At 42.6% G+C, this 24,576-nt stretch overlaps 1 protein-coding gene across 1 annotated transcript in view; it reads right to left on the bottom strand.

Moving 5' to 3' along the window:
• The window catches only part of CES1 (carboxylesterase 1), a 561,489-nt gene that overhangs the window by 27,876 nt on the left and 509,037 nt on the right, over positions 1-24,576 (bottom strand). The window lies entirely within an intron of this gene.

The following is a 24,576-nucleotide window of genomic DNA, read 5'->3' as shown; positions in this document are numbered from 1 at the left end:
CAACAATAATATTAAAATCTTATTTTTGTTTAGCTTAATAAAAGCCTAAATATTTTAATTGTCCCCGAGAATATTTGCCCTTAAATGTGATGACTGAAATAGAAAACACAGTGCAAAGAAAGCAAGTATGTTGCCCAGGAATTATCACTTCTTTTCTGTGGCTGTAGCAGACATTACAAATCAACCCCAACATTCTTCCCTGCTAGGCTCAGGTGCTGAGTAGACCCAACTATTTTAGAAAGCCATTTCTAGTTGCTCCAAATGTTTTCACATCTCTGAAGTTGAGAAAAGCCCTAAAGTGCTAATCAAGTTTCCTATCTCAGCTCAGTTAGAACAAGTAAGTATCTCCCATCTGTGTCTTGGGATCCATCTCTGTAAAATGAAGATTCAAGAAGGATGTACCTGCTTTAGAGAATTCAGACTGTTATTCAATTTCCCAACTCCTGTCTTCCCCGAATGGCCTTCTATCATCACATGCCTGGGAGCATTTGCTTGCCCTGACTAATGTCCAGTGATGCCTAGCATTCTCTCCTCTGTATGTCTGTATTCTCACCAGTGGTACCATTGACATTTGGAACTAACTCTCTGTATGGGACTTTCTTGTACATCTCAGAATGTGCTAGAAGCATCCCTGGCCTCTGCATACTAGATACCAGGAGCACTCCCCTAATTGTGACAATAAAAAAGATATCCAGACATTGTCAAGTGTTCCCTTGGGGTGGGGGAAACCTATGGTTGAGAACCACTGCTATAGATCTTTCTCTCTGGAAGGGGAGATTTGCTGAAGATCATCCCCTCAGCAGGGATGGGGGTGAAAAGGGAAGTAAAAATAGCATCTCATCTGTTACCTAGGCCTCTCTTTGGGAACAAGGCAATCCCCCTGAGGATCTGGTGTGTGAATTTAGGGATACAGTCTGCTCTGTCCCACACTGACTACCATGCACACAGTTGCTAGGAGGACCAGGACCTTCCATAGAAGAATATAAATCACCATCCTGGTCTGGCTAGGCACTTAGCATAATGGAATGATTGACAGGTGGATATTTACACTCAGCTGACTAAATGGAGAAATCAATCAGCTGGTGGCAGTGCACAAAGAAGTCAATGGGGGGCATTAACAGGCTCAAGGACCACTATGGTCACTCCCTTTGGGAATCATAGAAGACTCTGGTACGTTTCCTTATAGATTCCCACTTTGAGTCATCTATAAGCCTTCTCAGCAGACTCACGACTTCCCCAGTTGACATGGCTAAAGCCATGATTTTCCCCCACTGTCAGATGAGAAAACCAAGGCGCAGAAAGGTAAAGAGAGGAGAGCCACTAACAGTTCACAAGTAAGACTTGTCAACTTATGTGCATAGGATTTAGTGCTTCAAATTAAACAAAGGGGGGAAGAAAGACTCCACCCCCCATTTTTGTCAGAGTCAAGATGATTTCTAACTTTCAGTTCATCATTTGGGGCTGAGGGGAATGTAACTCAATTAAAGACAGAAACATTAAATGCACAGTAAAAGCATCACGTGTGGAAGATTTATAGGGATATTGATTAACACCATCAGGAAAGTATTTACCTTAATCAATAAAGACAGGTGATTTAAATGTTTGGGTGTCTCCCATATGTCTATTGGCCAAATCTTCCTTTAAAAACATGCATACGGAAGGGTGCACCCCACCTATGTCCCCAACTCAGAGCCCTTAGTGATGGTGACTGCTATGGCTGAAGTCTTTGCCTTCCACACCACCGCTGCCACTTGTGACTCCAGTTGCAGGTTGGGTTCTCCCAAAGGAGATGATGAGGTTTAGCTTATGACACCAGAGGTGTTTGCAAGAACCATGACCTGTGAAAGGAGTTGATCCATGACACAGTCAACAAAAGACGCAATCAACCAGGCCCAGAGCTCCGGAGTGAGAAGTATCCCACAATGTCCCTTAGCGTCAGGCTGAAACAGCCAGATCTATGCCCCTCTGAGGCCCTCTGCCCCAGCAAGGTGTGGCCTCAGGAGAGGTGGTTCTGAAGCTCAGACAGACCCTCAGGCAGCCATTGTTCTGACCATCAGGAAGGCAGTGCTACCCAGTGGTTAGGAGACTATTCAGAAGCCCGTGGCTGGAGTTTCTACCCTAGCTCTACTATGTGTTCCCTTTATATTAAGGGGCAACTTCCTTAAACTCTCCAAGGTTCCACCTCCTAATCTGTAAAGTGAGATTCACGCTGGGGCCATGGTAAAGACTGACCTGGGTTGGGAGTCGGGCGGTAGCGCAGCGGGCTAAGCACACATGATTTGAAGTGCAAGGACATTACAAATCAGCCCCAACATTCTTCCCTGCTAGGCTCAGGTGCTAAGGATTCCAGTTCTAGCCCCCGGCTCCCCACCTGCAGGGGAGTCGCTTTACAGGCAGTGAAACAGGTCTGCAGGTATCTATCTTTCTCTCCCACCCTCTGTCTTCCCCTCCTCTTTCCATTTCTCTCTGTACTATCCAACCACAACCCACAACAGCATCAATAACAACAATGAGAAAACAACAAGGGCAACAAAAGGAACTAAATAAATAAATCTTAAAAAAAAAAAAAAAAGACAGGGCTAGGGCTGGTGATATAGTTCATTTAGAGAGTACACTGCTTTGCCTGGTGCATGGTCCAGGTTCAAGTCCAACCCTACTACACCGAAGAAAGCTTCTCTACTGTGGTCTCTCTCTCTCTCTCTCTCTCTCTCTCTAAAAATAAATTGTTAAAGACTCAGCTAATTCATGTAAAGTTCTTAGAATAGTGCTGACATAGAGTAAAGTCTACGGAAGTATTATCTTTGCCTTATTTTTGTTCCTTATATCATTTTATGATGATGGTCTACAGTACAGCTGTTGACACATAGGTACAATTTCTTGTCTCCCCATAATAGGTGTCTACAAAACACTCTTATCCCTCAACTTAGGTCTTCCCCACCACCATGCACCAGGACCTCAAAGCTCCCCAACCCAGATCCCTTCCCTGACCTCCACTTTCAGAGTCTTTTCTGTCTTTGTTTCATTAGTTCCACCTTTGAGTGAGACCATCCAGTACTCACTCTTCTCTTGTTGACTTATTTTACTTAACAGGATTCATTCCAGCTCCATCCAAGATGAGACACAGAAGATGACTCCATCTTTTTCTCACAGTTGAGTAAGATTCCACTCTGTATACATACCACAACTTGGTTATTTGCATATCTACCCTTGGATATCTTAGATTGCTTACAAGTTTGCTCTACTACAAATTATGTTGCTTAATGTTATCTCATTCTTCCCCACTAACTCCTTTTCCCCTTCCCATCGAATATGCCTGGAAAGTATGCCCAAAGGGTGAGGAGAGGTTGTACACACTGGCAATATAAGAAAGCAGTATTGGAGGGGGTCGGGCGGTGGCGCAGTGGGTTAAGCGCATGTGGCGCAAAGCGCAGGGACCGGCGTAAGGATCCCGGTTCGAGCCCCCGGCTCCCCACCTGCAGGGGAGTCGCTTCACAGGCGTTGAAGCAGGTCTGCAGGTGTCTATCTTTCTCTCCCCTTCTCTGTCTTCCCCTCCTCTCTCCATTTCTCTCTGTCCTATCCAACAACGAATTGCTTCAACAAGGGCAATAATAATAACCACAACGAAGCTACAACAAGGGCAACAAAAGGGGGAAAAAATGGCCTCCAGGAGTGGTGGATTCATGGTGCAGGCACCGAGCCCAGAAATAACCCTGGAGGAGGAGAAAAAAAAAAAAGAAAGAAAGAAAAGAAAGAGAAAAAAAAAAAAGAAAAGAAAGCAGTATTGGAGAAGAAAACTCAGTAAGTCAATAGACAAAAGCATGAAGTATTAGGCTAAGGGATTTAGATAGCAAAGCACCCCTCATACACATACCTACACACGCACTTCCATGACCATAGGGGAATTAGAAGTCCCCCCTTCCTTAGATCTCAAAGGCCTGAACCTCCCATCCCCTAGAACCATTTATCTAACCTGGCATCCTGAGCCTCTCAATCAGAGGACCACCTTCATTGCTGCCTCCTGCCCCACCCACCCCTTTGACTTCCAGGGGCAGGCTTGGTGTTTTGTTCTCTTCTTTCTTTAAATCCCTTCTTTCTACTTGAAATGAGCCTTTAATGTAAGCCACAACAAATCCTTTTGGGAAGTAGGAAGCATAGACATCATAAATAAACACATTTGGATTAACTGGGGAGCAGGCTCTGGAGAAGGTAGAATTCTAGAATATTTCTAAGTGGATACAGCTTCATTGCTCTCAAGTATTTACAGGGGCTCTTCCGGTGCTGCCAGTCTATGAATCTAACTGCTGACAAATTATTTCTAAGTTGAGGCCCTGCTGGGATAGCTTTGTTGACTATTAAATTAGAGGACAGGCTTCCATACTAATTGTAGACCAGCGGTTGAACTAATTGCAAAGAAATCCTCACTATTCATCATAAGTAGGTTAAAGCAGGGTCTGCCTCATTCTCCGTCCTGTTCATGCAGGGATCCCTCATTTCATGGCTCAGCCAGGGAAGTCCCCCAATACTGTGTTCTTTTTCTTTTCTCTTCTTTTCTTTTCTCTTCTTTCCCCCACTTCTCTTCCTTTCTTTTCTGTTCTTTTCTTGCAGAGTTGGGTCTTGCACTTATGTGATTTCATCACTCAGGCACTTTTTTCATTCCGAGAAAGAGACATCATAGCACTTTAACTTTTTCTCATGCCTTGGCACCTCTCACGTGGTGCTATCATTTGTACTTGGGCTGTGTGCTTGACAACACAGACACCCTACTTGGTGAGTTATTGCTTTAGTAGTGGCCCTGCATTTTTAAAAAAGATGAATATGGAAAGACAGAATGTGAACAAATGAGATCACAGCACCAAAGCTTTCTTCAATGTGGCTGGGCTTGAATCTAGAGCTGTAGTCTTAACCTAGACTTGGCATCTGCAGCTATTACTAATGCCTCTCAAAGTGGACTCTGCTCATTTCTTTTTTTTTTTGTCTGAGAATTCCTCACCAGTATAGGCCAAGAGAAAAAGATGTGGGCGGGAGCCTGCAGCCATATTCATATGACGTGAGTAAATACATCCATTTCATTCATTCAGTATTGAGCACCTACTATTTTCCAGTCACAGTGGACTACTTGACACTAGAGATTATTAAGCACCAACCAAACTAGACAAAGTCCTTTGCCCCCAAGGATTTTACTATGAGGGAACAGAAAAAAGCAATTTTGTCATGTGGGGTTAAAAATGACTGGGATCAGGGAGATATCATAATGGGAATCCAGACAGGATGGGAACTTGGACATAGATAGTGAAGGAGATTTTAGGGTTTGATATTAGGCTCTGGGGGCTAGACAATGATGCACCTCATAGAGCACATATGTTACCATGCACAGGGACCCAGGTTCAAGCCCCTTACCTCCACCTGCAAGAGGGAGCTTCATGAGTGGTGAAGCAGTGCTGCAGGTGTTTCTCTTTCTCTCTCCCTTTCCCCCCCTCCCTCCTCCCACTCTCTCTCTATATATATACAAAAAAGGGAAAGTGGCCACCAGGAGTGGTCGATCAGTAATGAGGATACCAAGCCCCAGCAATAAACTTAGTTGACATATGCATATATATTAGATAGAAATCAGGCTGGATGGGAAAGCTGACATGGGGAGTTTACCAAGGTTGCAGGGCCAAGTACAAGTGACCATTTCTGAAGTTCCACAACTTCAAAACCTTTTTCTCCTGGTCTATAACATATTTCGTCCCCTTACTCTAAGAAGTATAGAGTAATAAAAGTAACATAAGGGATCCACTGGCCCAGGAGTGCTTGAGCAACTCTCCACTACTGAACATGCTGAAAATCTCAGGAACCCGATCTGGCCTGAGCTGGTCATGCTAACACATTTGGATTCCATGATACACTGGCTGTATAAATGGCTGTTCGTTGTATCTGCAACCTTTGCTGTGTCACTTGTAATAGTCACCCACTTCAGGCAGGGTGTTCTTTTTCGGCCTTGATGCTGAGCTTACTGGGAGATTTGTTTGGGGGAGCTTAGCGCCTGACAGTATGAAAGCTTGAGAAAGCACTGGAGTGTTACTATGAATATTGTTGCTCCTCAACTTTGACCATGAGTACACATTCCTGTTGGGGGGGTAAAGGTCAAGAGCACAGATGAATCATCCCTGAATGCCCATGGAAGTCATTTGATGTGAGCTGACTGGCAGTAGACCTCGGACACATATGCAAGCTGGAGACCCTCTTTAATGAGCACTCCCTGCTGACACTAACTTCACTGCCAATCAATCCTCATCATCCCAAGTCATGCCTTTAGTTTTAACCTAATATTTTAGCAACTGGAGTAGTGGCTCAACAAGTAAAGCCCACGTTCTGCAGGCATGAGATCCCAGATTTCATCCCTAGCACCACATATGATTAAGTGAGGCTCTTCTTTCTTCCTCTCACTAAACATTTAAGCTTTTTTTTTTTTTAAATAAAGAAAGCCAGAGCATCACTCTGGCATCTGCAGTGCCAGGGTATCACTCTTGGGATCTCATGAATGCCAGACCTTTGCTCTACTAATGTACAATCTCCCAGGTCACAGTATTTTAAAAATAAATAAGCAATTGGCATCCTGATCGGTTTACACAACACTACTCTGATGATAAATGGTAGAAATGGGTTCTGTTAAGATGCCTCCCAGCTTTTAGATTTACTCTCTGGTTTTTGCCTGAAGTTTGTGTAAACCAAGCAACCCTACCCAAATCAGCTGGGACTGAACTGAAGGAAGATCATGTTTCACAGCTTCCTGGTATCTGCAGATAAAGCCTCAGCACCAGAGCGTTCTCCCTGGCCTATTGTGCCTCAGTCTAAAGGGTAGAAAAAAAGTATTGAGAGAGGAATAAGAGCGAGTCTTCTAATTCAGAGCCCTGGAGGGAAATAAATATTTAAATATTTTATGAACTTTCTCTTCCCGCTCATCATTTAAACAACAATAAATGTAACCTACCAATTTACATTACGATCCTTTTATTATGTTATAATCAAGTGCCAAGTGGTTAAAGATTTATGAGGAGGTATTATGACGGCCATAATGAGGATTAATGGCAAGTGAGTGGAACCACTGGGAGTGAGGGGAGGCTGGGTAAAGCTATCCCATCACAAAATGGGGTGATGTGGAGGTGCAAAGACTAAAGTGATGAAATCAGCAGAGGGAATCAGCTGGAGTCAGCACTGAGGAATGTGTGATTGTACACAAGTAGCCTCCCAGCTCATCAGCCTCAGCTGCTGGTCTTTAAAATGGTGATGGTGCCTACTGTATGCACTTCCTGGGTTGTACGGCATCCTGGAAGTAAGCACCTGCTATGGCTGTTGTTTGTGATTATTGTGCTTAGTACTCAAGTAACAGGGGTCAGATAAGGGCACATCTGATAGAGTACACACATTACAGTGCTCAAGGACCTGAGTGCAAGTCCCTGGTCCCTACCTGCAAGGGGGAAGCTTCATGAGAACTCTTCATGAAATAGTAGTAAAAGTATCTCTCTTTATCTCCTCTCTATCTCCCTTCCCTCAAGTTTTCTCTTGTCTCTATTGAAAAAAAAAAAAAATATATATATATATATATATATATATATATATGGCAGTAAACACCTTTAATAACATTTCAAATTCTTGAGATCACTATAGATGTTTTAAAGGTATTTTCTCTTACTATGATGAACCTGTCATCTTACTCCAGACTAGCATCTAATCTAAAGGTTGATTTAGAGCTGTGGTATGTGGGTATGTGGATAGCCATACTATAACCTGCAGTATAAGTCCTTGGAAACCTTACTATATGGATATGACACATTTGGCTCCAGGGAGGACCTGAGGCCCATCTCCATTCATGTATTCTTTCTGTTACTGCAAGAACTACCTAAACTGGCAGTTTAGGTATGCAGGCATCTCAGTTTTCTTATCTGCAAGATGAGGAGAAAGTCACCTGGCCCATAGTATGGTGAAAGACAAATAGGGTCACGTGTAAAGGAACATTAGAATCACATGTTCAAAGGCAATGCAAGATCATGGAGATAGCTCAACCTGTTAAAGCAACATCTTGCATACCTGAAGCCACAGAGGCCACTGGTTCAGTCCCCAGCATTACCTTCTGCCAGAACTGAGCAGTATTCTGCTTCTCCCCTCCTCTCCCTCCTTACTCATTCTGCCTCACAATAAATAACATTTTTAAAAATAATGAAATAAAATGTAAAGCACTGTCCTTTTGTGAATAACTAAAATATAAACTCAGTAAAGAACACTGCCTCTGAAGGCATAGAATTTAATCCGATCTTTACTCCCTGTATGTCATTCCATAATCTCTCTCAGGTTTAGTCTTCCCACCTGTAAAATGGGATTGGCATTCAGTTTTAGAGGCCCCCTTATAGGACTACCGTGAAGTTAACATTAGGAGGTACTGATAAGGTTTATAACATAAAGTCTGAAATATCTTATGAACTGAATAGTCACATGTAGATTTAGAAAATATACATATGCTTTTCACTGGCACACTATGTAGCAAAACAGGATCAACATTATAATGCAGATCGGAATCCTTTTTTTAAAAAAATGCATAGTTCAGGGCAGGGGTAGATAGCATAATGGTTATGCAAACAGACTATTATGCCTGAGGCTCCAAGTCACAGGTTCAATCCCCCACACCACCATAAGCCAAAGCTGATCAGTGCTCTGGTAAAAAAAAAAAAAAAAAAAAAAAAAGCATAGTTCAGGAATGTATACAGCTTTTTAGAAGGGCAAAATTCAAGAGTGAATAGAACTGCCAAGTTTTTGACTTCCTAACTTCCAGCAGTGGCAATGCTTAAGGAGAGCCCCAGCTACCCAGCTGGAATTGTTTAATGAGATGACTAATTTTTCTGGGCTTGATCTAAATGTTGTATCTTCACTTACAAAAGACATAAGAGTCAAGAGTGACATGGATTTCAGACCCATTGTGATTCAGGCTCACACTGTATCAGCAGGATCCACCTTCTGGTTTTGTTTACCCCTTAGTTTTGTTCCCCATTAGCCAGCTCCAACCTTGGGCATTTCAGGCCATTTTTGGGAATGTGCATTCTCAATGTAGGCTCAAGGAAGTGTGGTCCCTTCTCTGTGTTTAAATGTGAGCCCCAGGGTTAAGTCAGTTTGATTCTAATTGGGCTTACTTGGTTCACATGTCCACTTCTAAAACCAAATAGGACAACAAGAGGGATGATTGACTTAATCCAGTGCCAGGCACCTCCCCTGAAATTATGAAGCAGAAGTAAAAATAAAGTTGGGTGAACCTCTCTAGAACCAAATTAGGGAGGAGTAGGGACTGGAGAAATAGCTCACCAGGTAGGGTATTTGCTTTGCTATGTCCACCACCCAGGTTCAAATCCCAGCAACACACGGGAGGTACTATAGCAGCAGAGGAAACTCTAGTGCTGTGGCATCTATTCTATCTAAATGAAAAGGCAGCCTAGAGTGGTGGAACCATGTTTATACATGGACCCAACTTGGCAGAAAAAGGAGGCAGAGAAGGAAGGAGAAAGAGGAGGGAGAAGGAGGACAACTAGGAAGAGAAGGAGGAGAAGGAAGAAGAGGAGGAGGGAGAAAAGGAGGAAGGTGAAGAGGAAAAGGAGAAAGAGGAGGAAGAAAAAAGGAAAAGCAAAATGAGAAGGAGGAACAGAGGAAAAGCAAAAAGAAGACGAGGAGGAGAAGAAGGAAGAAAAGAGAAAGAGGAGGGAAAGGAGGCAGAGAAATCAAATGAAGAAGAGAAGGAGGAGGAGCAAGAAGGAAGAGAAGGAGAAGGAGGAGAGAGAAATCAGGTAAAGAAATCACAAATAGCAAGACCCAAATGCCTCCCCAGTAGCCACTATAGGCAGGTAAGTTGGGCTATAGTGGAGTCTCCTCCCTTCTAAGCAGAGCTTTCAGTGTACAGACCAGGCTCCAGAAGTGAGCACCCAGTGGGCCATATGGGAGGCCTTGGACAGCTCACAGCTAACACAGGGAGCAAAGAGCCCTCATAACCACACTGTCACCAGATAGCAGTGGCTTCATTTCCTGGCCTCTCTGGAAGGTGGTATGGGTTAGGGTAAACAGTCTGCTTTCCCTTATGGCTCTGTCACTGTAATCCTGAAACAAACATACCCTTAGAGGCCCTCTCTGTATCTTCCCAAAGTGACTATCAGTTACTTTATCTCCTCCTTGGGATTTCCTGTTTCTCTTGCTGGAGTGTGTGTGTGTGTGTGTGTGTGTGTGTGTGTGTGTGTGTGTGTGTGTGTGTGTCTTTCTCTTAGAAATGATAAGTACTCATCAACATTTTCCCAAGTGTTAGAAGTGTGAGCTACTGGAGTGCACAGGATTTGGAGTGGCCCACAATGTGAAACTTTGTTTTCTTGTGTCTTTTTTGTTTTCTTTTTTTAAATGTACTGGGGGGAAAAAAATTGCTGGTGTCGCAATAATATGTAGACTAGCATTTATTGTGTGCTAACTATGCCCCAGGCACAATTCAAAGGACTCTCTGTACATGAGCATTTTTAATCTTGACAACTCAATGAAGAAGGTGCTCTTTTTAGTCTCATTTTATAGGTGAAGAACAATGACACAGAGAGGTCAAGTAATGTGTGCAAGGTCACATAGCTAATGAGTAGTGGAGCCAAGACTCCAAGTCAGGAAGTCTGGCTCCAGATTCAAACTCTTTGCCACCTTCAAGTTTGTGGTTGTGCAGCTATTGTGGTAGTGATCCCCAGGACCTTTTTATAGTTAAATTGAAACATCAGAAGTCAACATCAAGGAAATATTAAATAAACAATGGAAAACACATACAGGGACATGGTGATGTTTCCTGCTGGTGAAAAGTATCTTGGAACTCTGAAATGCACACAACTATGAATGAAGCTTAATTCCATGGGCACCAAGTATGTGTCCCAGTGGTCTTCAGTGGAGCCTGAGAAGCCTTAAACTTAGGCACATGTTTTGGCAAATGTGTCTGAGGAGAAATCATGTAGCTTTCATCCCATCTCAGAGGTGTTTCCAACTAGAGTAGCTACTAACTTACTTATATGGTGCCTTTGGGAACTCTGAGTGCAAAAAAAAAAAAAAAGTGCTTCTTCTGAGATAATAAAATTTTAAAAGGTGTTGCTTCCTTTCAGAAGGCATGGCCCTGAGCCAAGATGTCCAGCCTCCTCAGAATCCTCCTAAGCCCTAGTGCCAGGTAGAAACTGCAGAGTCATTATCAAAGAATGATAATGAAACATTCTATGTGTCTCCTGACCAAAAACTGGTTGCAAGCCCCTCTTAAATTCAAAGAGAGTTTTTAGAAGGAGACATGAAGGCATTTGGACAAGAAGAGAGCTAGATAGAGACTTGAGTGACAGCTGCAAGAAGCCCAGGGCTTAAGGGCATGTAGGATTTGGTGTTGGGTCTTGTCACCACTGGTTTTCTGTGTCATCTCACAGAAGCCCACTTGCCAAAGTGAGCTGTAGCGCAGATGAAGATCTGTAAAGTGAGGCCAACATCTACTCCCTCTCCTGCCTCTTCCCAGAGGTGTTGCAAGGATCTAATAAAGTATCGTGATCCAAGGAGACAGGATGCTCTAAAACTTCCAAGAAAGGCATTAACCAGGATCTGACTGGAAAAGTGAGTCCTATCCAGGCATCTTAACCAATAGAATTTAATGCAGGGAGTTAGATTCAAAGGTGACACAGATTTGAATTGTCAAACGGGCATAAAAACAGGCAGCTCAATGATGGCAGGAGCAAAAATGGAGGAGCAAAAGTAGAACCTGAAAGAGCCTGGGAGCTGGGGTCACAGATTGCCCTGCTGAGGCTGCAGTCACAGGAGATGGTCTCTAGGATATGAACTGGAGCTACAGCACCTATTAAGGAATTCACTCAAAGGAGGAAGTGACTAGAAAGAAATGCTCTGGCTTTTTTTCTCCCAGGCTTCAGTCTCCACCATCCCTGCTGCCTCCCTTCTACCCCCTCGCTCCTATACACACTGACTTCCCTCAGTCAGAAGCCAACTAGCAAAGGAGACTAGGAAATGTAGCTTTCCAATGAAGGACAGGAAATGAAACAGGCAACTAGCAGGTTTCCATTAAACTCCTTCCATCAGAACCACTTTTTTTTTATCTTTATTTATTGGATAGAGACAGCCAATAATCGAGAGGGAAGGGGAGATAGAGAGGACAAGAGACAGAGAGACACCTGTAGCACTGCTTCATCACTTGTGAGGCTTTCCCCCTGCAGGTAGGGACCAGGGACTCGAACCTGGGTTTTTGTGCACTGTAATATATGCCCTCAACCAGTGCACCACCAGAACCATGTTTGTTGGGTAGTATGCCACCTCCCCCTGGCTTCTGCTTAACCAAGCACCGGTATGCCTGTATAGGGATTGGTTTGATACCATTCAAAGTGGTCTATTTACATAAATCACTTTTACATTTACATAAAGCACCACACTTCCTCCAAGGCATTAGTGGTTCAGTGGTAGAATTCTCACCTGCTCCGCCCCCTCTCCTTGTCACACCCTGATTTTCACCAGTCACTTTTCTCTCCACCCTCTCTACGTCACATCCTGTTTACACCCTACTTGGAAAGTATATAAGAACAACATTGTTCGTTTTGGTAGTGGTAAGTTGAAGTTGTAGTGTTAGGTTTAGCTTAGCTTGGCTTAGATTGTGCTGCGTTCTGCATGAATAAAGAGATACTGCCTACAGCCCAGCCATGAGTCCCGGGTCGTCTGTCTCCTCTCGCGAAGCCAGACCGACACATGTTTTTTGTTTGTTTTTTTTGTTTTTACCTCACTGCACAAAGAGCTGAATTCTGAGAGTTTAAAGTTGTTGATACAAAGCAGTTGTTTAGAATAAGTCTTACAAAAATGGGTTCTTCCTTCCATAAAAACTGGCAAAGAGGCCCACTGTGTACAAACCATAATCCTAATCTCTGAGGTCTACAAATGCCTGTTCCTGCTTCCTTGAAAGTGTGATGACCTTAAATAGTCCCTATCTCCTGGTATTAATTAACTTGTGTAACTCCTTCCCTTTAAATATGAATTAGGACCAGGATGATAGTTCAGCCTGTTAGAGCACCAATTCACATTCCCAAGGCCCCAGAGATCAATCTCCTATACCACTTTATGCCAGAACTAAGCAATGCTTCAGTTCCCCCCTCTCTTTTTCTGACTTTCACAATAAGCAAGTAAATATTAAAAATAAGTAAATAAACATGGGATAAATCTAATAACTAGTTGTTAACAACTAGAATATGCAAACATGATAGATTATCACTCAGGATTAGTTAACTTTCATCTTGCACACACTCAGATTCTTCTCACTTGCTCTGATGAAAGAAGCTGGCATGTTGTGAGCTGTTCTATGTCTGCACCTTTACCTAACAGCTGATGTGCAACTGAATCCTGTCACAGCTGCATGAAGGAATTTGAAAGTAGATCCTCCTCCAGTTGAGTCTTCAGATAACCATAGGCCTAACCAGCATCTTGACTAACAGTGAGAGACTTTGAACCAAAGAGCCCAGTTTGGCCACTGCAAGATTCCTAGCCAATAGGATGTTCAATATCATTTATTTTGAGCCACTAAATATGGAGGTAATTTGTTATACTACAGTCTACAGCAAATACACAACCTCTGTCAATCTTGCACAATTCACATTTCTCAGGTAGAGGAGTTGAGGTTCAGAAAAGTCAAGGCATGTATCAAAGAGGCTAAGTTCCACAGCTAATAAGCATGGGGCTAATAAAAGAATCTAAGTTTGTAGGACTGACTCCTCCAAACAAATGTTCTGTCCATTAAACAACATAATCATTAAGTGTTACTTGTCACAATCATTGACTAGACAGTTTGGGTTAGGAACAGCAAGCTGGGCACTTCAAATTTTCTTTTACAAGATGTTATTTCAGAAATACATTAAGTGCCAAGTCAGTTCAGTGGAGGAAGAAATAGTCTTATTAGTAAATGCTAGACCACTGAATATCCACAGGCAAAAGGATGAAATTATACCCTCTCATTTTACAAAAGTCAACACAAGATGGATCATGGCCCTAACTGCACACTTAGCTATTGCACTTAGCATAACGTTAAAGCTATACAACTCTTAGAAGAAATAATAAGAGTAAAATCTCCATAACCTCAGATTAAGCAATGATTTCTCTGATATGGTACAGAAAAGCACAAACAAGAACAACAAAATAGATACTAGGCACATCAAAACTAGAAGGTTTTGTACTACAAATAACACCATCAAGAAAGTGCAAAGACAATTCAAATAAAGGGAGCATATTTACAAATCATAACATCTGTTAAGGACTAGTATCCAGAATATATAAAGAATCCTTGCAACTTAATAATAAAAACGCAAATAACCCAATTTTTAGAAGAAGAATGGATTTGAATACAATTTTTTTCCAAGGAAGATATGTAAATACCCAATAAACACATGAAAAGATACTCAGTATCATTAGCCCTGAGGGAAATGGAAATTAAAATTACAATGAGATAACTCTTTATTCTCCCCTAAGAGAACTATAATCAAAAAGATGGATAATAACAATGATATGAAGAAATCAGAGCCCTAGTCTATCACTACTTAAAATGCAAAATGCCACTTTGGAAAATAATTTGACAGCTCTTCAAATGATAAACATAAAGTTATCCTATAACCCAGAATTTCTTCCCCAAGTTATACACCCCAGAGAAATGAAAACATATGTCCACAAAAAGTATGAATATTCTGTATGAATATTCATGGATGTATTATTCATAATACCCCAAAAGTAGAAGTAGTACAAACATCTATCAACAGATAAGGAAAAAATAAACCATGTATACAATAAGTATACAATAGAGTAATGTATACAATAGAGTAATATTTTTCTCAAGAAGAAGGAATAGATACTGTCATATGCTACAGTGTGAATGAATTTTGAAGATACATCAATGTGAATGAATTTTGAAGATACATCAATGTGAAAAGTCAGTCACAAAGACCACATGCTCTGTGGTTTCACATATATAAAGTACCCGGAATAGGAAAATCTATAGAGACAGAAGTGTGTTAGTTCTTGCCAGGATCTGGGTGGAGGGGAAAATGGAGAGTAACTGATGATGAGTTTGAGCTTTCTTCCTGGGGAGATAAAAGTGTTCTAAACTTAGTGATGATGGTCGTACAAACTCTGCGAATATACTAACACTAGTGATTTTCACACTTGAAAGGAGTAAATTTTATGGTACATAAATGGTATCTCAATAAAGGTATTTTAATACTTTGAGAGAACTGTATATTTAAAAATGGCTGATGTTAAATTGTATGTTATGTGCATGTCATGCATGTCATCACGTTTTTTTTTTTTTAAATAATAAAAACGCATTGAGAAATATATAGAGAAATTTCCCTCCTCCAAGTAGTGGTGCTTCATTCCTCTCTCACTGAATATGGACTAGACATAGTGACTCATTTCCAAGTAATTGAGCCTAAAATGAAAAAAAAAAAAAAAAAACTTTGCCAGTGGAGAAACCTGACAAAGAGCTGGGGAGCAAGCATAATGGTTATAACAAAAGATATTCATGCCTGAGACTCCAAGGTTGCAGGTTCTATCCTTGGCACCACCATAAGCCAGTGCTGGGCAGAGTGCTGGTTTATCTTTCTGTGTGTAACTTTCTAATAGGTGAAGTTTAAGGCCACAGTGAAAAGCAATGTTGATATCATATACCCTCAAGATGATGTTATGAAGAGTGTAGTTGGCCTCCATGAAGTTCTTTTCCCAGAACATATACATTCTACTTAATCATGAAAAAAAAACCAAAACAAACAAACAAACAAAAACATCAGACAAATCTATGGGGACATCTACAAAACGCCTGGCCACTTAACTCCAAAATTGTCAGGGCTGGACCAAAAAAGAGAAGCTTGAGGAATTGTCTTAGATTGGGGAAAATTACAGAGATATAACTAAGTGTCATGCATAATCCTGAATTTATCATTAGCAAGGGAACAGTGATACTTGTATCAAATCTGGAGCAATATTTTGAGTTCTTAGTGCTAGGGGAAGCAGGGGAAGTGTCTGAAAAAAATCTCTGCACTTTCTGTGTTAACTATTGTCTAAATCTAAAATTACTCCAAAACGAAAACATTTCAATATAAATTCACTTCTCCAGAGTGAGGATCCAAGTTCAAGTCCCTGGTTCCCTGGTTCCCACCTTCGGGGGGGGGGGGGTTAGGAGGAAAACTTCACAAGTGGTGAAGCAGTGTTTCAGGTAACTCTATCTCTCCCTCTCTATCTCCCCTTCTCTTTCAGTTTCTGCGTCTGTTAAATAGCAAATAAATAATTTTAAAGAGAGTCTCCCTCATCTCATACTCCTCCACTACTATATTGACATGTTTTCAACTCTTAGTTGCCTCCAGAGATCTAAATATGATCTTGAGTTGGAGAGTGACAGAGATGATGATGATGATGGTGATGGTCAGTCATCTACTGTTTGCTAAGGTACATTGAGTATTTGCTTTGGACCACACACTAGTCTAAGCTTTATGCTGGGGCTAATTTAATTCTTTCAATGATCTTTTAAGGTGTTTATTTTCAGGTAAGTACTATCATAATCTCCTTGTTACAAAAGAGGGAGTAGAAGCTCTGAGAGGTAAGGTGACTTGCCCAGGCTCATTCAGCTGTAACCACAATGCTATAGGCCTCAAAAATAACCTTCCAGCCATTTCTTCCTTTGCATTACCATCTTAGTCTAGTGTGCAGAGCAGATGCCCAGGTCCAGCCCAGTGTGTTCCCTGACCCAACCTCACCTACTGGGGACCCCCAAACAGTATTTGGGTAGATTCTGTGACCTGACTAAAACATAAAAGACATAGTTTGGGAACTCTGTTCTTCCAGAATTCAATTAAGGCATCCTTTCCACCCAACAGGTGTGACATACTGGGTCCTAGAGAGTCAGAGAAAAGGTTGTTCTAAGGTCCCCAAAAGAAGTGATGACTGCCCACCTTGACTCAATTTATGATGTTTCAAAACCAGTGCATCAGGAGCAGGAGGGCAGACTGAACATGCGAACCACCACTGCACCAGGCACCCAGCCTGGTGTAATCAACACGCAGCAGGCAGACCTAGCCAATTAGGCTTATCGTGGTAGAGGGGGCCGGAAGCCTTCCTTTCCTCCTGCTTGTTTTCCTGCCTCATGGAAGAAGTCAGTTCCCATTTTTTATCTCTGGGTTCCCACCAAGCCATCACAGTGGGGAAGGAGTTCTGACAGAAAGCAGGTTTAAAAGCTATCTCATTCCCCCTGGAGCTCAGGGTCAGGCCAGACTACCCCAAGGCCAGGCATGAAGAAAAGGGAAAAAAATGACTACGAAAAATAGGAATCAACCAAAATCCAATAGCTTATTCATATATATAATTTTACTTTATTTGTTTTATTTTAATGAGAGGGAGATACAGAGGCAACGAGTTCAGAGTAGTACTTAGTTCTGGCTTTTGGTGGTACTGGGGATTGAACCTGGGACCTTGGAGCCTAAGGCATGAAAGTTCTTTTGTATAGCCATTATGCTGCCTCCCCCACCCCTAAGAGCTTCTTAGTAAAGTGAAAAAGAAAGATTATGAAGGCCTGCCCTGGCCATATAGCTTCTTTTACCTCTATCTCCATCATCCTTCCTACAGATTGGAGAAATTTCACACCAGGCTCCTTGAGTTGGTTCCCCCAGGCAGAAAGAGGGGCTGTTCGCTAGTGGGAAGTAGGAGATCCAGTTGGGGCAGTTTGAAATATCAGTTTCACAGCAAAAAGGCAGCCCTGTGGGCAGCACTTTGACATTTAACGGAGGCTAATTGTACACTGCAAAATGGTGTGTTTATCAACTGCATCTGTCTCTGCCCCTGCTTTCTCCTTCCAAGGAGATAAATTACTGAGGCAGATAAGCATCCAGCTTTCAAGGCGATCAAATGAGTGCCAGGAATCCTCAAGATAGGAATGGTTTGTGAAACCCAGCTCCTGCCCACTTGAGTGAGCCAACTAAGCTGTGCTCTCTGCCAAGAACGTAATGGCCATGTGGATAGATGTCCTTTCCTCCCCATTTTGGTCCATTACATGGTGGTAAGGGAATTTGCTTTTAAAGTATCTTTTGCAGTCTCCTCTAATAAATCACTTGGTAATTCCTGGTGCTTGTTGTGGTCAGTGGTGCTGATCTATAGTGAAAGGACCCACTGGTTTCAGGGTTGGATTTTCTACCAGTCACATCTGAGCAGAGTGGGTGAACCACAAAGCAGCAAAACAAGATGGTGGCCTCCAGGCCGAGTGTGTGAAGGCTCCTTGGGGTCTTCCCCACCTCAGCCAAATCTTCATGGTAAACTTCTGGGATAACCATACAAATCCACAGCTCATGCTTCAGAATTCTCTGCAAGGCTTGAGGATTCCAGTTAGCAGTTTGTATTTAAGGGTGTGTGACCTCAAAGTCTTAAATACAATATTTGTGAAGATAAAAGTCATAGTAGTGAGAAAATGTGATCTACCTCTAGGATGTATTGGGGGTAGACTTCTATGAAAATTCTCTCAAGAGTTGACATATCTAGTGCTTCCTCTATGAAGTCCCACTCTAACTGAAGTGCTAACTCTCTAGTCCTATTATAGTGATATCTGTCAGAAATGTTCTTCTTTTTTATTTAGGTCATCTAGTTACTTCATTTGACCTTATCGTGGTGTGTAAATGCTCTCCCTTCTTCCTCACCATGTGTCCCCAGGTAGATTAGTAGGCAGTTATCAACTCATGCCCCTTCTCAGCACCCCATCCTACCCCAATCACCACTTAGCCAAACAACATACATATATATTTAGCTCTTTTAATCTCTTTTCCTCATAAGGTTCTAATTTTATATTTTTCAGGGTATTTGGGATTTGGCAGAATAGCCTTCATCTGTGAAGAGTAGAACTTAATTATCAAAAGCTGAACCAGAGTGAGCAATCCATCATGAACTGACACATCCTTGCCTGTGTTCATTTGAAAAACATTTGTGTGTGTGTGTGTGTGTGTGTGTGTGTGTGTGTATGGCTTTTGGAAGGGGGAGTGAAAGAAGAAGGAGAAGGAGAAGGAAAAAAAGAGGGAAACTATAAGAATAAAAATAAAAGGAAAAGAAGAAAAAAATCTGTCTTGGCGTTCACATCCCACAACACAACCACAGAACACATCAGAATATCACAATTTAGGGGACTAAGAGTTGGGCATGTTCCTTTGGCTTCTCTCTTGCCTTCTGTCTCGTCTTATTTTTATTTCTATTTTGTTTGAAACTGGAGTTAAGATGTCTCCTAGCATAAGAAAGTTACTCATGTAATATGCCTCCTACAGTAAACATCATCTTTTTTTGACAAGGTTTGTATTATAATTAAGGCCTGTCTGAGTAGTTAGCTTCCCAAATGTCATGTTCCACTGTTTTCCTTAAGAAGCAGGTTTTTTTAACAGCCAGATAAATGCTCTCTGTGGCCCAGCCCAGTGGCACAGCGACACCCAGTGGTCATGTGAGGTTATGGACCCTTGGTGGGGCCTTGAAGGATTTAGGTTTAAGGTTTGCCAAAACCCCAAGAGTGGCAGGTAGGTGAGCCTGGCATCATCTTGCCATGGGAAGGCCGACAAGAGTTGCCTGAGGGTAGTTTATCTGAGGCAGGAAAGCTTGCCCCCACGTGGATTTAAATGAGATACAGCAGGTAAGATTGTCTAGTGATGGCTGGCCTGAACTGACCAAAGGCAATTCTATATCCTGTGCTGGAAAATTCTCTCGGTCTTGTCTCCACCTCATCAAAAGTGAAACCAAAGTCATCAGTCATATGTGGATTCAGATATTACATCAAGGGCAAGGATGGTTTTTATCAGATAGTGTGTATTCTAGGTGCTCAAATGTCATGTGATCAACTGGGGAAATCAATTAGCTGTGAGTAAACCCCCCACCCCCCCCCCCACACACACACAGATATTCACCCCTACTTGGGAAGCCCATTGTCACCTTCATGCATTACTGTGAACATCATTGCCCCCCCCCCACGATGAGGTGGCCCAAGTCCTTCTGAAGGGAGCCCTGTGATTGCTAACAAGATTTGTTGCAGCCTCAGCTAATATTTTCCGGAAACGTGTATTTGTCATCTCCTTCCTCTAAGTTCTTCCAGGTTCCTTCAAAACACATACACATTTGAATCACTTTGTCCAAATTAGCTTTTTTTTTTCTTTTTCAGTTTGTTATTCATATTGGGCATAACCAAAGACATTACCCTCTGGCATGCTGAGGACTGCTGTTTCCTCCACTGCCAATGGCTGTTTCTACTCTGAGTTGATTGAGTCCTGGTGGTGCACTCTGAACTGGAACTGAATGCCAGATGCAGAAATGGGAGGGAAGCTTCTTTTTAAGGGGCCTGACTCCATGAAAGACTAACTACCCAAAACTGGCCCTTGTGTGAATCACACACACGGAGATGATACATATCAAAGATGACCAAAGAAAAACACCAGATGAAGAAATTACCTTCTTTAGAGTGGGTCAGCCCCACCCCCACACATACTCACCAGAAAGCCATCCAGGTCAGGGTCCGTGCACCTATACAGCAAATACCTGCATCCCTACTCTCTGCTCTTGGAAAGTTGTCATTCCTTCCTTTGGATGGTTTCAGGTCAGATTTTCTCTGGATTTCTTTGTAACTGTAATGTTACATAACCACTCTTGGTTTATCACCTGGCACAAATATAGAGGTTCAGGATTAGCTGGACAAGTGTAAGACAAGAATGCTCAGTTTTAGGAAACAGCTGAGAGGAAGTGCCACTTGGGGTCAATTCCAGAGAAATCTGAAGGAGCCAGATGAATTCACTTAATAGCTTGCACACTTTCCCATGCATGAGGATCCAAGTTTGAGCCCTAGCAGCACTTGAGAGTACCATACATGGCACCAGTGGAAGTTTCATGAATAATGGAGTCTCACTGAGGTTTCTCTTCTCTGGATCTCTCTCTCTCTCTCTCTCTCTCTATCTCTATCTCTCTCTCTCTCTCTTCTGTAAAATTAAGAAAGAAAAAAGAAGTCCATTTGGGAGCAGTGGAATTGCACAGGGGTAAAGCTTTGGAGCCAAATGAAAAATAGAAGGACTTGGAGGTCTTAACTGTTTGCCCAGTGTTCTCAGAATTCTCCTCACCTTGTGAATTCACCTCCCAATTCTATCTGTACCCAGACCCAGTTCTTCTAATAACCACAGGCTGAGTGTTCTTTTCCTGCTGATTTCTCAAAGATTCTCTTCTGTGAGTTTTTGTTTTTTCTGCCCATAATGGTGTTAACTTATATTGCCACCCACATCTCAGATGTCCCCATTTTATTTTCCAAAGCCTTCAATGATTCCTCACATGTCTTTAAGATAGAGACAGAGGGACAGAGAAACAGAGTAACAGGGCAATAGAGTGAAAGAAACGACAACACTGAAGCGTCTTCAATGCAATGGGCACTGGGCTAGAACCTGGGTTTTACACATGGCAAAGCAGCATACCATCCAAGTGAACTGTTTTACCAGCCCAACTCCATACTTGTTACAGAACAAAATTCTAGCTCCTGGGCCCAAGCCTAACTTATCAGTTGTTGTTGTTTCTGCTGCTGGAGTCTTGCCACTCCAGGTTGATTTTTTTTAATTTATTTATTTTATTTTATTTTTTATTTAAGAAAGGATTAATTAACAAAACCATAGGGTAGGAGGGGTAAAATTCCACACAATTCCCACCACCCAATCTCCATATCCCACCCTCTCCTCTGATAGCTTTCCCATTCTCTATCCCTCTGGGAGCATGGACCCAGGGTCATTGTGGGTTGCAGAAGGTAGAAGGTCTGGCTTCTGTAATTGCTTCCCTACTGAACATGGGCATTGACTGGTTGGTCCATACTCCCAGTCTGCCTCTCTCTTTCCCTAGTGGGATGGGTCTCTGGGGAAGCAGAGCTCCAGGACACATTGGTGGGGTCTTTAGTCCAGGGAAGCCTGGCCGGCATCCTGATGACATCTGGAACCTGGTGACTGAAAAGAGAGTTAACATACGAAGCCAAACAAATTGTTGAGCAATCATGGACCCAAAGCTTGGAATAGTGGAGAGGAAATGTTAGGGGGGTACTCACTGCAAACTCTAGTGCACTTCTGCTTTCAGGCATATATTTTACAGTAGTTTATGGATACGTGTGAACATATGCTCTCTCTCACAGAAACTGGTGTATATCTAGGTTTTGGGACTTTGTTAGAAAGTGAACCACCTGAGATGAAATTAGAGTATACTATGAAAGGAAAGGTCTCACCCGAGTAATGAAGCTGAAGGGTTGTCATTCCACACCTGAAGTCTCTGGACACAGTCTGAAGTGAAGCACGTTGAGGTGGCCATCGTTGTGTCCAGGTTGACTTTTTTTCAGCTTCAGAGAGAGAGAAAGAAAAGGAAAGACAGCACAACACAGCACTGAAGTGTCCTTCAGTGCAGTGGGAGCCAGGCTCAAAGCTAAGTTGTACACATGACAAAACAGATACATAGGCCAAGTGAACCATCTTGCCAGGTCCCAAGCCTAACTTTTTGTTCCTTTCCAGTCTCTTCAAGCACCTTAGAAGAAAAATAAAATTAACAAAAACCTTTCTGCCTTTGAGGCCTTTCCTTGTCCACCTGCAGGAGAAGTACATTGCACAACCTACACCACAAAGCTGAGGGTACACTTACTTGTCTGGGAAGATTCCAGAAGCAACTGGGCCTTCTGGTCTGTCAGTGAGCCACTGAGCCTTTTCAACTTCGAAGTGTGTGTGTGTGTGTGTGTGTGTGTGTGTGTGTGTGTGTGTGTGTCTCCTCTCAGAATGCCCTTTGGAGCCTGCTTTTTAATTGTATGTCCTCAGGGACTCACATGCAAGATAGAAACTCCACACACATATCAAGTGACCATGAGTACCAGACAAAAGAGCTCACTATGCACTCCTCCCAGGTAGAAAGCGAGTTTCACAACCACCTGGGACAGGATAGCTGTCACACTGCTCACACAAAAACACACACAGCCTGTTGCTTGGTGAGGTCCCACAAAAAGCCTAATGTTTCACCTGTACCCCTGATTTATGGGGGACCACTCTGCTTCTTACTCAGACAGAGCTTGTTGGAGCAAATGTGTCCAGATATAGTCCATTAGCTGAAAATAATGGGGGGGCGGGGTGGCAGAACACGAGTACTTGGGGGAAATCACACGATAAAATATCATTAGGTGCTCTGGCCTGTCAAGGCAACTGGCAGGCATGAGTTGAAAGTTGGAGGACTGTCTTGAGTGGTGAGAAATGTACAATCTCTGGGATGGGGGCAGCTGGCTTTCATTTGAGGGTGTGGGGGGTGATGGCCATCGAAGGGTTCTTGCAGCTGCAATGTCTTTAAAGAACAGAGGCTTCCACAATTTAACTGTCATCGACAGAAAGGCTTCCACCAGCCCAGTCACGAGCTTGGAGCCTTCAATTCACCTGGGAAGCTCCCAGCCTGCCTTATGAGAGGGAACAAGGACCAGAGGATGAAAGGCCCCATCAGGCTCTGTGAGAAGGGTCCTATGGTGAAGCAGGTGGTCTGGGGGTAGCATAGGAACCACCACTACTCCTGATGGCTCCTGGGTGCAAGTACCTGACTCTCCAGAACAAATCAGTCTCCATCCTCTGTTGCTCTGACCTTGGAGGACTCAGGGCAGTCTCAACATATTTCTCTCCACTATATCTCTCATACCTTGTCTCTTCCCATTGCTCTCTGTGATGCTGGCTCTGTGTCTCTCCTCTGTTTCTCCACAGTCTAATGCTTTTGTTAGTTCCCCTCTCTCTTCTGTCTCCCTTTCTGTCTCTAATCCTGGATAATTGGCTTGAAAAAATTTTTCTACCAGGGCTATATCTGAGGTTCTGTGCCTTCACAACAAATACACAGGTCCCAGGGCTTTAAAATTAGATATATATATATATATATATATATATATATATATATATATATATATATATATATTCTTGATAGAAACAGAAATTGAGAGGGCTTGGGAAAGTAAGATAGAGAGAAAAATAGACACCTGCAGCACTGCTTCACTGCTTATAAAGCTTATACACACACACACACACACACACATGGACCAGGACCTTGAACAATTATCATGTCCACTTTATCTGGTGCACCACTGCCCAGCCCCCCAGTCTGAAGCTCTTTCCCTGGGTAACCTCTTGCACATTGCTGATAGTACAGAGGAAGTTCACAAAACCAAGCTAAACATTTGCAGCATTTGGCTGTGGGCTATCCTAATGCTACAGCATCTCCAGAATGCTATAGAGGGCCCTTGGTCCCTCACTCCCTGTGCCCTCTTTCTTTCCCAGCCAAATGTTTGCAAGTACTGGTTTGGATGCCTTCTTTGCTGGAGTTGTAGATCTGGGTCAAAGAACACACTTATGTGTCAGTGCCTCTCACCCTTCACCCATAGCACCAGTTGTACTTTCCCAGTGAGCACTTGTGTCTCCTTCTTCAGATGTTGCTCCACCTTTACAGACTAATCTCAGAAAAGCAGTCACCATAGTTCTGGTTTAGCATGTCCATTCTTTCTTG

Source organism: Erinaceus europaeus, chromosome 2 (assembly GCF_950295315.1).
Source record: "Erinaceus europaeus chromosome 2, mEriEur2.1, whole genome shotgun sequence".
In the NCBI taxonomy this organism is placed as follows: domain Eukaryota; kingdom Metazoa; phylum Chordata; class Mammalia; order Eulipotyphla; family Erinaceidae; genus Erinaceus; species Erinaceus europaeus.
The sequence above is the reverse complement of the archived record's forward strand: the minus strand, read 5'-3'. Positions and strand labels throughout refer to the sequence as shown.